Here is a 6058-nt window from a genome sequence, read left to right as displayed (position 1 = left end):
GCCGAACATAACTAATGTGCGTGTTAGGGTGGTCCGAAATATTTAGGCTGGTGGCCTAAACATGCTCAGTACCACCTTTCGTTTGATACCCATATCGTACAAACATTCTAAAGTCACCATTGGTCCACCTTTATGGCGATATCTCGAAAAGGCGTCCACCTATAGAACTAAGGATTACTCCCTTTTAAAATACTCATTACCAACTTTCATTTGATACCCATATCGTACAAACACATTCTAGAGTCACCCCTGGCTCACATTAATGGCGATATCTCGAAAAGGCGTCCACCTATAGACCTAATGCCCACTCCCTCTTAAAATGCTCAGTAACACCTTTCGTTTGATACCCATATGGTACAAACATTCTAGAGTCACCCCTGGCCCACCCTAATGGCGATATCTCGAAAAGGCGTCCACCTATAGACCTAATGCCCACTCCCTCTTAAAATGCTCAGTAACACCTTTCGTTTGATACCCATATCGTACAAACATTCTAGAGTCACCCCTGGCCCACCCTAATGGCGATATCTCGAAAAGGCGTCCACCTATAGGCCTAATGCCCACTGCCTCTTAAAATGCTCAGTAACACCTTTCGTTTGATACCCATATCGTACAAACATTCTAGAGTCACCCTTGGTCCACCTTTATAGCGATATCTCGAAAAGGCGTCCACCTATAGAACTAAGGATTACTCCCTTTTAAAATACTCATTACCATTTTTCATTTGATACCCATATCCTACAAACACATTCTAGAGTCACCCCTGGCCCACCCTAATGGCGACATTTCGAAAAGGCGTCCACCTATAGACCTAATGCCCACTCCCTCTTAAAATGCTCAGTAACACTTTTCGTTTGATACCCATATCGTACAAACATTCTAGAGTCACCCCTGGCCCACCCTAATGGCGATATCTCGAAAAGGCGTCCACCTATAGACCTAATGACTACTCCCTCTTAAAATGCTCAGTAACACCTTTCATTTGATTCCCATATAGTACAAACACATTCTAGAGACACCCCTGGTCCACCTTTATGGCGATATCTCGAAACGGCGTCCACCTATGGAACTAAGGATCACTCCTTTTCAAAATACTCATTAACAGCTTTCATTTGATACCCATATCGTACAAACTAGAGTCACCCCTGGTCCACCTTTATGGCGATTTCTCGAAAAGGCGTTCACCTATAGAACTAAAGCCCATTCCCTTTTAAAATACTCATTACCACCTTTCATTTGATACCCATATCGTACAAAGACATTCTAGAGTCACCGCTGGTCCACCTTAATGGCGATATCTCGAAAAGGCGTCCACCGATAGACCTATGGCCCACTCCCTCTTAAAATGCTCAGTAACACCTTTCATTTGATACCCATATCGTACAAACAAATTCTAGAGTCAGCCCTGGTCCACCTTTATGGCGATATCCCTAAACGGCGTCCATCCATAGAACTATGGCCTACTCTCTCTTAAAATACTCTTTAATACCTTCCATTTGATACACATATCATACAACTACATTCCAGGGTTACCCTAGGTTCATTTTCCTACATGGTGATTTTCCTTATTTTGTCTCCATAGCTCTCAACTGAGTATGTAATGTTCGGTTACACCCGAACTTAGCCTTCCTTACTTGTTTAGAATTTAATTTTTGTAATTTTGGTCTGCAGGTACTGCTGATGTAGTTCTAAAGTTTATTTTAGATTTGTGGTGAACTTTATTTTCACAACAAGTGGCCTGCCACCACAAAATACTGGTTTGAAACTTAGCTGAAAACCTATTACAATAGTTCGCTTTAACTATTCAACAGCATTATCAACGAGTACTGTTGATTATGCTGTAGTTCGTGAAATTTTGGTTTCTTTTGAATTTTAACTCTTCATTCTATATATATAATGATTAATTGTATTGAAATGTTGTCGGTCGTAATGTGTTTGGTGTACAAAACTTGTAACGTCGATAATGCCGTGCACTTTCTGTCAGGAATACGTTTTGACGTTAATTACACTTCTTCATTGCCTGAATGGAAAAAATGTCATTGATTTAACACGCGGTGGTGAGTACGGAAGCCCGTAAGTGATTAAAATATTTTTATTAGTTAATTTTTCTTTTATTTTCAGGTATACAGTTACGGTTTAGTTAAATTTTTGTATTAAAATACTGAAGGAAAAAAATTAATTACGCCTAACAAGTATTTAACTTAATACAGGCGAAAAAGAAAGCAAACCATCAGCCTTAAACTTGATGTAAACGATGGCCCAATAGGGCTTGTTTCAGGACACTGTAAAACAGTTTAAATTAAATACTGAATTGTAAAACATGAATAATTACACGCTATCGCAGAGTGTGGACAAATCACAGATACCACCTTTGCATCAAAAACGCGTTCTTTCTTTCATAAATCATTTAATAATGAATTCGTGCATTTTTCCTTTGACTTGCAATGAAATGTGATACAAAATTTATAGATTTGGAAAGAACGATGCACAAGGTGGAGGCAGCACTTACAATTTGCCAGCTGCGACGGCTTTGATGTCATATTTGTTTCGCAACCGCTGGAAGAAATTTTAAATGCATTAATTTAAAAAAGTACGTGAAAAGTTGTTGATTTCATCAAACATACTACATAAATGTTCAACAAACTTAAGACAAGCGAAAACATAATTCCACCGACGGCTGTGAATCAACACAACCACAAAACAAACTTGCTAAATGTAGCTGCGAGGGACGTTGACAAATATGGCACGCTCAGCACAAGATGCGCTCGCTGTGTTGCGCAAAAAAGCAGACACTGTTTATGTAGAGCATATGCTAAAGCTGCCGGACAACGCATAAAATATGCTTGATGATTACCATAGCAACGTGTAGTTGTGTGCGTTTCGGGTGATTGCCGCTTGCCTGGCCAACACACAAGCAGAAAGCATCAAGCGCCATTTGTATTGAAAATTTGTAGCGTGCAGACGTAAACATGTCATCGGATGACGATTTTTTATTGCTTGTAAATTTTGCGAATTTTCATAAAAATGTTTCAACTTTCTTCTAAGAATTTTTTCGAGTATGCAGTTTTGTAGCTTATTCAATTTTATAATAAATAATAAGATGCCAATCTTAAGCCACTAAGAAAATTACCTGATTTTAGGCAATTTTTTTTCCATCCGACCTTTGCATTCGTAGGTTTCAATAAACCGCAACGTAAAATCTTTTTCTTCCGCGAAGTTGCTCATTTCACGTTCTCACAAAACAAACACATTAATGCTTGTCAACGACGCCGGCCACGATCAAATAGACCAGCTGTCAAGCGAAAAAATCTAAAAATTTTGATTTTCATCAACGCGAAGCCGACAACAAATACGTGTGAGTACGACATCGCCCGATACGCACACAACTACACGTTGCTAGGTAACCATCAAGCAAATTTTGTGCGTTGCCCGGGAGCTTAAAAGTAATTGCCGGCCATACGTATGCGGCAACAGACACCAGTAATTGAACAAATTAACTCTAAGCAAAATGGATGAACAACGTCGTGTACCTTCAAGCCCTTTTGGACGTATCATCTGATAGTCTCTTTGCTGGTTTAGGTGTTGGTACTACAAATGAGTTAACTAAAGGTGCGCTAGGTATGGACGGTTCGAAAAAATGTGAAAGAAGCACTTCTTAGACCAGCTAATGCCGAAAGTATTGTTGATACACTTTGTAAAGTGCGCGGCGCAGCGTTAAAGATTGGTCAAATTTTAAGTATAAAAGATGCAAACCACAACTTGAAAGGCTTTTGTAAAGTGCGCGGCGCAGCGTTAAAGATTGGTCAAATTTTAAGTTTACAAGATGCAAACCACAACTTGAAAGGCTTTTGAACGTGAACATCAAGCCGCGGATTATATGCCCGATTGGCAAGTGGAACGTGTTTTGATTACACAACGGGGTGCCGATTGGCGTAATTTTTTGGAAAACTTTCGATGAGAAACCATTTGCGGCAGCATCGATTGGTGAGGTACATCGCGCTACATTGAAAAATGGCATGGAAGTGGCTATAAAAATTCAATATCTGGTGTGGCACAAAGTATTGAAAGTGATATTGATAATTTAGCAGGAATGCTAAAAGTACGGGATGTCCTTCCGCAAGGTTTCTTCATTGATAATGTTGTGAAGGTGGCGAAACTGGGAAGTCGATTACACACGTAAAGCTGAATAGACTGATAAATTTAAGCAAATTATTGCACTCTATCCAGAGTACTATGTGCTTTTAGTAATCAAGGAATTGTCCACAAGTTATGTGCTTACAACAGAATTGGTGCCAGGTGTGCCTTTGGATAAATATTTTGGTTCAAGCTATGAACATCATTATCAAATTGCTTCATCTGTATTGAAATTGTGCCTCCGTGAACTTTTCGAATTGGAATGTATGCAAACCGATCCCAACTGGTCCAATTTCCTCTACGATGCTGAGACGAAAAAACAAATATTAATTGATTTCAGTTCAACGCGGCTCTATCAATAGAAATTTATTAAAAACTATCGGCAGGTAATAATACACGCAGCTGAGAATAATCACGATGGTGTCTTTCATATGTTACGCGAAATGGGTTTTCTCACGGGTTATGAAACTAAACAAATGGAAGACGCGCATGTGAATGCAGTTATGACACTTGGTGAAATGGTTCGTCTTGATGGTGAATTCAATTTTGGTTGTCAGAACATCACTGAGGGCATTGCACTTTTAGTACCAACAGTGGCCGCTCATCGTCTTTGCCCACCGCCAGAAGAAATATATTCAATACATCGTAAATTTTCAGGCATATTTTTGTTGTGTGCTCGCCTTAATGTACAACTCAATTGTCGACCGTACTACGAAGAAATTGTTATTAAGACTCCACGAACTTGGGTACGTTAATATTTGGGATGTTGACAAGGTAAATGCGTAATATATCAATGTATGGTAGCTAATAAAATGTGTATAATTTTAGTGCGCGTAGCAGATAAAATTATTGGAAAAGTATGCATAGATTTTCGTATAATGAATCCATCACCGAGCAACTGGAAGGGTATGTAAGTTTTATTAGTTTTATGTTGGGGGAGGGGGGGGCGGGAGGGGGGGGGGGGGCAAGCGTTGATCAGTACGCTTCAGGTCATCAGTATTAATAAATAAAATTAAAGAAAAAAAAACTTTTTTAAAAATAAGCTTTTATTATTTTGGTTAATAAAATTAACTAAAAAGTAAACAATAAATTGACTCTAAAGAAATATAACACTTTATAAGTTCATTGTAAGCTTAAACGATAATTAGGCTTTTTCGTCTCCGACAAAAAAATTCTATATTGTACATAATTATATATTTTTAACATTAAAACTTTACACCTAAATTATTAAATCTTACAGTTTATATCACAGTCCTAATTGTTCTAATAAAAAACGTGTTAAATTTTGATGGTATAATTAAGAACATTTAGGATCTCCTTTTCTTGCTATCGCAATGTAACACGCTTTTATTAGAACAATTAGGACTGTGATATAAACTGTAAGATTTAATAATTTAGGTGTAAAGTTTTAATGTTAAAAATATATAATTATGTACAATATAGAATTTTTTTGTCGCAGACGAAAAAGCCTAATTATCGTTTAAGCTTACAATGAACTTATAAAGTGTTATATTTCTTTAGAGTCAATTTATTGTTTACTTTTTAGTTAATTTTATTAACCAAAATAATAAAAGCTTATTTTTAAAAAAGTTTTTTTTTCTTTAATTTTATTTTTTACTTTTTAGTTCGTTTTATTAACAAGTAATAGAAGCTTGTTCTTATAAAAGCTTTAAATATAAGTATAGGGGGTGAAACAAAAACACATATATCAGTTACATCTGCGTATAATGCGTATTGGAATTTATTAGTACACATTTTATGCGCAGCAACTTCAGAGGTGTATTTAAAGTTTAAAGCATTGTAAATATAAGTATTGAAGTCATGAGCCTGGGCATTCGCGCAATTTTAGTGATGTAAATTGCATGGCGCCAGCGCCAATGCGGTGCCAGCTCAATGGTAGCTCATTGACGAAATTACTCCAAGC

At 37.3% G+C, this 6058-nt stretch overlaps 1 pseudogene; it reads left to right on the top strand.

Annotated features, from left to right (window-relative positions):
- The first annotated feature begins 3499 nt into the window (after positions 1-3499).
- LOC137234993 (atypical kinase COQ8A, mitochondrial-like) lies at positions 3500-4889 on the top strand (annotated as a pseudogene).
- Positions 4890-6058: the final 1169 nt, after the last annotated feature.

The sequence above is a fragment of the Eurosta solidaginis genome, chromosome X (genome assembly GCF_040869045.1).
Source record: "Eurosta solidaginis isolate ZX-2024a chromosome X, ASM4086904v1, whole genome shotgun sequence".
Classification (NCBI taxonomy): Eukaryota; Metazoa; Arthropoda; class Insecta; order Diptera; family Tephritidae; genus Eurosta; species Eurosta solidaginis.
The sequence above is the reverse complement of the archived record's forward strand: the minus strand, read 5'-3'. Positions and strand labels throughout refer to the sequence as shown.